Raw genomic sequence first — 8,170 nt, forward strand, 5'->3', positions numbered from 1 at the left:
AAATGGAAAATGCCAAAAACATCATAATATTTAAGACAACAACCTCTGTGAGAAGAGATGGAGTCACTGTGCTTGGGAGCTTGCATGGCAAAGGGTACAAATACAATAGGGTACAGAAATGTGGTCTTGGCCGACACATATATAATAGATGACTGGAGAGAGGAAGAAAAATTTACTCTTTTTGTTTCCTTGCCAGTGCTGGCCACAGCTGCACCAAAGCAGGTATCAGCCAGCTTCCAGTCTTCTCACTCCCAACGCAACAGCTTGGCCAGCCCATGACTTGCATTTCTTCCCCAGTCAGCAGATACGTCTGGGCAGAGATATCACAAACTGGGGTCAAGAAATCAAGAAGCAGGGCTGCAGCCAGCAGTAGCGAATGTACCTCTGTGTCAGTTCCTCAGCAGCAGCATCAAGGAGGATGGTGCTGGAGACCTGCTCTGCCACAACTTCACCTCTCTCATCTGGATGAATATGCAGATCCCCATGCAAGCCCAAAGATACATGTTACTGTCTGTAATCACCACTGAAATTTCAAGGCTGCCTGCATTAACTCTCCCTCCATGTGCTCTTGCTTCATTTGTCCTTTCCCCAGCTCTCTATCACTGTCTCCATCAATCATTTCTAAACTAAATTGCACCTAGAGCCTTCCTTGAGGTGAGGTCACACTGCATAGGTCCTAAGCAAACAGTTCTGAGCAACTTGATTTCATATCAGGAGTAAAGACAAAAGACAGTCTTGGTCTGCACCCAAACTGACTGTCTAGAAACAGTGCATCTGTGGTGAAAGATTCAAACCCTCTTTGAAAAGCAATGCTGTTTTAATGCATGAAAGGAAAGCTGGGTTGGCCCCGAGATCAGCACAGGAAAGATGAGAGCAGTTACAGCACTGTGAGTCAGCTAGGGAAGGTATATTTAAGATTGTTATAATAAGAGAGCCTTGTTCTTGTCTTAACCAGTGATCAAGGACAACTAACACAAACATTAACATTTCGGGTTCTTTTTTTCCCCACAATCTACAAAGTTAAAAACAATTATTTGAATTAAAAACATTCTATGATGACTATGTAGAAATCATGCAAATCTTTAGTGGGCAGCAGAGAGCAGAACCATGATACATCATGGCAACTCTTCTTTGAACATCTGCTTTGACAATTTTTTATGAAATAAAGACATCTCTGTTGTTCTGCAGAACAGACTATGGCTTGTTACAGAAAAAATGTAGTTTTTCAAGGCACTTTTGAACTTTCCATCTGAGTCATGAAAAGCAAGCCAACTTGAGATATACCTTAAAACATATCTGACTGCAACTCCAGCCAGTGCTAACTAAAACGATAAAATTTAAGTCCTCAGAAACCCCTTTTTTTATGTGCTCAGAAATATCCAGACCAGGCTCTGCCTTCAAACCTCTCCCTGAGGGATCCACTGATATCCAGCTGTGTTACCACATACCTCCAGGGCTGCTCTCCTTATGAGAAACCTAGGCCTTGTCTGCCCTTCCCTCAATCAGTCATTCCAGCAGCATCCATCAGGAGGAGATAGCAGAGACACTCCTGCTGCCTAAGCACTCGCAGTACCTTGCACTTCCAAACAATAACAAAACCTGCCTGGTCCAGCTGAGGCCATGAGAGATGAGTTAAGGACAGAAATCCTGCTTTCTCCAAGACAATGCAAGTCCCAGATGAGATGATGACACATGATCTTCCCCAAAAACTTTGATCATTTCTACCCAACCTCAACAGTCCTGATTGATTACTTTCTTAAGCTTCAAAAGTGACTCATAGCTGGAGAAACAATCAGCCTGCGAGAGCCTGGGACTAACAGAACCTCCACCCACCCACTGCGTCCGACCACAATACATCCAATACAGGCTACAGCATACATTTCTGTCAGAGAAGAACACGTGCTGTAGAAGACCAGGAAAAGCTGATGCGAGATAAGTACTTGATGCTTTATTACCACAGGATATCACATGTATCAGAGTAAAACAGAACACAAGCAAAAAGAAGAAAGACTGATTTATAATCCAAGGGAAAAAGAAATGGCTTTTTTTACCAACCCGGTACTCCCAACAGTTTTCCTCACAGTTGAGGTTAGAGAATATCTATAACTGGACAGTGGTAGGGGACTGCTCAACCAGCAGGAGCTGAGCATTGAATAAACCAGATCTCCTGAAAGCAACATGAGCCCTAGGTGATCACAGGATGCTATAAACACATCTGTGTGATTGCCCATTCTCACTCATTTGGGAACAAAATGGGATCTTTAATCTTACAGTAAGACCTTGCAGAGCGGAAACCCTCAAAACAGAAAAATGCATCAACCCATTCTTCCCAAGCAGAGATCTATAGCAATGTTTGAAGAGAATACACCCTCACTCTTGCTAGGTGAATCCCATGCCTATTTCAACCTTTAAACTCACTTTGTATGAGAGAGTCCAGCTACTACATAAGCCAGGCTCTATTTCAACATGAGAAGAGCTCTTCTAGAAATGACAGATTGCCTTGATTTAAACATCTCTGTTTCTAGATGCAATAAGGTTTACTTTGAAAGCTTGCAGTGTTAAATTACAGTGAATATTCTCAGCAATACTGTGAATTATGGCAAAATAATATTTGATATATCACAAAAATAAATCCGTGCATACATGCTTTCTTTCTAAATCTCTGTAATAATTTAAGATTTTTACATGCTTAAAATATCACATAGTCTATGTGCATATGTCTAAACCATATCTTTCTGTAATGGACATATGCATATGTACATATATAAACTGCACATGTATAAATTCATATGAGGATACATCTTTATTTAGGTTAATGGATCAAACGTAGCATTTATATCTGGATGGAATTTCTACCTATAATTCAGATAAATTCACACATACAATCTTGTTGCCCTATATTTGTACAGAAGCAAGTGGAAACAAGAGGCAGAAATAGTGGCTCTAAATAAAAACTCATTGTCCATGTGGTAAAAGGCTAACGCTGCTGAAGCAGGAATAGTTACCTTTTAAGCAATATAAACAAGGTTGGTCTAAAAATAGATGTTTATACAATAGCAAAACAACGTTTTTCCAAAGCGAGTTTCAATTCCAAGTACCCCTTATTAGATTTGATTGGCTGCTACCTAAGAAATTGATGTGATCAATCTTTTAGTTAATCTCCATCGTCCTTCAAGCATCACAGTGACATGGTTGGGACATGCCAGAAGTTGCAGATGCTTCATTAAGTAGTTAATCGGCAATAGTTGTAGGGGTAATTCAACATTTTTCCAAAGAGTTCAAACAGCACTTCAGGGTAAAATATGCCTCTCCACTGATATCTTTCTGGGTTCTTGTGATTAAGCATCATTATGGTTCACCATCTCTCTTCCAAATAATAAAAATTAATAATAATAACAATTATAATAATAACAACAACACGACATATGAGGCTTGTGAATGCCAGAGGGTATCTGGCACATCAAAGCCATATTTATAAGAGTAGATGTGTGGGGTTTATAGCCTGCACCAGTGGAATTTAGCAAAAGTGCTCTGGTTGTGTATTAGAGAGAATTTTCTGTACTGAAAGCTCCACAGTGAATATAGTCCGTGTAAATAGTTCAGTGGTGGGATGCAAAAGCAAACACTGATTTACTAAGCAAACTAAAAGTAGCCATGCTGTAATGTTCTTGGCTCAGATCAAATGCTTGTCTAGGGGAGTATTCTTTTTTTAACAGCAGCATAAAATTCTAGCAGCTAGAGAACATTTGAACAGTTATGCCAGCAAAAAGCATAGCTAGCTGCTACCAGAGACAGTGCAAATTTCCAGCAAGCCATGTGTGTACAATGGTCTGAGTAGTACTAACAGCTCCACTAGTTACCTTATTCTCTCTGCTCACTCAAGCTGTCAGTGAGGCTGGTTGACTGTTCATCACACGTTCAGCCATGAAACAGCATGCAGCTCACAAAACAACCCTGATTCTTGGAATGTATTCATCTGGGTACAAGCCCACATTTCAGAAATAAGTTTCAGACCATGACGTGTACTCTCACTATTTGCTGTCCACTGGACACAGGTAGTCACTGGAGTACTTAATGACATGATTAATACTAGGGAAATGGTGTCTAAGAGCTCTTTTCTTGGACCACACTGTGGTCAGTGCAGAGAAGGATGACCTGAGTGCCCACAAGACATTAGTTTCATACACTTGTTTCCAAACCTCATAGAGATTGCTGGAATGACTCAACGAAGGGAACACTGAGTTTCTTCAGGTATCATAACGTGAAGGATAGAAGTGATGCTTTGTGCTCTAAATTCAAGCAGCTTTTGGCCTTGACAAATGTTTTCATTAAATTGGAACCCATCTGACTCTCAGAATATTAAAAGAAGAGAGATCTTTGAAGAGCCATCCAAACAAATCCAGTGTTTCCATTTGTCAAAGCTTTCAGTCAAAATTAATTACATACCAAAGATGTCACGGTAGACAGGTTGAGTGGCATTCAAGGGCTGCTAGAGATACCAGTATTGGTGTATACATAAGCAGCCACACAGAAAGAGGACCCTCTTGTTCAGCCCTCTTCATGTAGCTAGTGGGAAATAAAATGCTGCTAGGTCCCTCCTGTGTTTTCCTGCTAAATCAACCTGCTACCATCACTAGCAGTGCTCTTTTTGACCCTTTTCCTCCACAAAAAAAAGAACAGCCTGATATATAGATTCATTAAATAAATAAAAAATGCTGGCCAGGGCACAGGGATGCATTGCTGAGAAGAAGAGGAAGAGAAGTTCACCCTAACATACTGATCAATGAGGCTGGAGGCTGGTGAAACACGTGCAGAAAGATAATTACGACCAAAGCATAAAGGAGGGTAGGATCTTGTGCTGTAAATCTCCCAAGGAGGTAAACTGTAAAGAAAAAAGTATATTTTTAGCTATAAAGTTGAACTTTCTGACTTTGACAAACATGCTCTTCTTCAAAGTGAAAATAAACTTCATGATTCTTATATTCATATTACAAATACACACCAAGATCTTCTTTCAAGTATGTAGTGTACAAGTGTAGTGCAGAAAAATGCTCAGCTCTGACAATATTCAGATCTATTAGGGCCTCACACATGATACAGGAGTGACCCATACGTTTAAATATATACTGGGGTCATGGATTTTCTTACTCCATGCAAACATTCACAAGAACAGTACAGCACAGGGGCTACAAAGGGCTGAGAGTTTATATACTAGCAGGGTACTGTCACTTAGAAAAGGTATATTATGCATTAGAACTGCCTAAACATATTTGAATGCTTGTTTTTATATAGACCATCTTGCTTTCTAGGAGGCTTTTTCCTCATAGCAGTTTACTTTTCCAAAGGAACAGGGACCACCTATGCCTTTTTGTGCTATAACATCTTGAGTACAAGCACAGATTTACTCTCAGCAGTGTAAGGTTCATGATTTTGTACCAACACTTCCATTTCTAGGCACAAAAACTGAGGTACGAATAGGAGTGCTTGCAAAAAGGAATAATCAGACTTGCTAGACCTTTGCTCCATAATCACTCACACTCACATTGTGAAATGGGATACTCCTGCAAAATTTCCTCCTGTACTTGCAAAGCACCTGTGCAGGGATGGGCAGACTATGCTTTTGAAAAGTGATTGTATGCAGGGATATGTTCTGTGAATCTTCCAGAATAGCAATCTAGAATTGTTGGCCTGGACTTGGTTTGGATTCCTAAGGCATCTTCTCATGTGACTGGTCATTTGAAAGTATAACTTCAAAACAACAGATAAAAAAATAAATTATTTTAAAAAAAACAACAACCAAACCCACCAGCCATCATACTTAATAGAAGACAGCAAAATCAACTCAGAAGATGGTCAGGTTTTATTGAAAAGGACTTTAGGAGAACTTGCACCACTTTCACAGAGTGCTGTGAAAGATCATGTCCCAGAAAGTTGTTCTCAGTCTTTCTACATTTCCTTAGGTGCCATTTTCAGCCCAGTTACAAGACTGTGGGACAAAATAATGTGAGATTGTTCTCAAAATAACTTACTTCCATTCCTGTATCCTGCTCTATCCCCTTTGAAAGTACAGGCCATCAAATTCAGTGGGACTTTGTGGCTGCTTAAATCTAAGCATGTACTTAAGAGTTTGGAGATTCATATCCTTAACATACAAATGCTTTCTCTCTGTGTGTAAAAAGAACATAAATCTGTTTCTGAAGGTCTGAAAAACAGACACACACACACACAGACACAGATACACACAGACACACACACAGACACACACACACATGACCTGGCTTGTTGATCTAACCAGGTCTTTCTAAGTTTGTGTGTTGTTTTCAGAGTACAGACCCCTCTTTCCTCCAAGATATTTGACAGGCCTTTAACTTGAGCACTGAACATATCCTTTACATTTGATTAAAGCTCTAAGGGTACTTTATTATCCAAATACTAGAATGTGTAAGAATGTTCATGTTTTCACTTTCCTTGCACTTTAAGAAGTCTTTAAAGTTTCTCATATTTCTTTCAAGTACTGATGCTCCCCTTTTTTGACACTATTATAGAGAATATATTTTTCCTTATCTTCTTTTACAACTTTTTCCCCTCCTACTATTTGGAGAATATACGCCAGGCTTGCTGGTATATAACTCTCATTTTGCTTTGCATGAATGTTATATTCTATGTTACAGAAAACACAGACAACTTTATTTACAGAGAACTGCTAGTGAAATCAAATTAAATTAAGACTACATGGAAACTGCAGTGGAATAATGTTGCCCATTCAAAGTACTGTAATAGTATTACCTCTGGAAAGATCCTGCTATCTCCACAAGAAGTACCATCTTATTCCATAAGCAACTACACCATCAGCTTCATCTTCACCATATTCATCATTTTATAACGTTCAAATTCAGAAAACACCTTAGAACTTGATTGAGATGTTTTAACTAATGCCTAAGTGTCTTGCACCACACAGAGTAATTAGTAGAGAAAGACATTACTCAGAAAATGAAAGGTTCTCGCTCTCTAAAATTTGGTAACAGCACCATTGAAACTGACACATTCTTGCAGATTCCTACACCTGGGTTGGGGCAATCCGTGATTTCAGTACACGATGGGGGATGATGTGACTGAGAGCAGCCTTGCAGAGAAGGACTTGGGGGTGCTGGTAGATGAGAAGCCCAACATGTGCTGGCAATGTGCACTCACAGCCCAGAAGGCCAACAGTATCCTGACCTGCATCAAAAGAAGCGTGGCCAGCAAGTCGAGGGAAGGGATTCTGCCCCTCTATTCCTCTCTTATGAGACCTCATCTGGAATACTGTGTCCAGTTCTGGAATCCTCAAGTAAGAAGGATATGTTGGCATGGGCCCAGAGGAGGGCTACAAAGATTCTCGGAGGGCTGGAGCACCTTCCCTACGAGGACAGGCTGAGAGAGTTGTGTTTGCTCAGCCTGGAGAAGAGAAAGCTCCCAGGAGATCTTATAGTGACCTTCCAGTACCTGAACGGGCTACAAGAAAGCTGGGGAGGGACTGTTTACAAAGGCTTGTAGTGATAGGACTAAGTGCAATGTGTATAAACTGGAGAGGGGCAGATTTAGACTAGACATAAGGAAGACTTTCTTCACCATGAGAGTGGTGAGGCACTGGGACAGGTTGCCCAGGGAAGTTGTGGATGCCTCATCCGTGGAGGTGTCCAAGACCAGGTTGGATGGGGTCTTGGGCAGCCTGATCTAGTGGGATGTCCCTGCCCATGGCAGAGGGGTTGCAACTGGATGATCTTTAAGGTCCCTTCCAATGCAAAGTATTCTATGATTCTGTGTGGGCCCTTCTCACCCCCTGCCACTGCAAGACACTAGAAAAGATGAAATAAATCAAGTATGTCCCAACTGCACACTCACTAAATACTGGTAGATACATCCAAATAGCCTTAAATCTTTATAAGATAGGCAGGTTTCAATGAGATTTATTACTAAGAGCTTCTCTATAATGTTCTCCCCCATGGCAAAGGTTTGTTGCTCCTTATGCAGCCACATCCACAGTGATTGGGTAGGTCATCAATTGCTCCCCTGGAGGAACGCTGGAACGACTAAAACAGGTATGGAATGGCTTTGCAACAAGACATACCTGTTTAGCCTACTGCACCTGGAGGGTCTTCCCTAAGCAAATCAACTGCAAAATGAATAAAAT

Source organism: Cuculus canorus, chromosome 4 (assembly GCF_017976375.1).
Source record: "Cuculus canorus isolate bCucCan1 chromosome 4, bCucCan1.pri, whole genome shotgun sequence".
Lineage (NCBI taxonomy): Eukaryota > Metazoa > Chordata > Aves > Cuculiformes > Cuculidae > Cuculus > Cuculus canorus.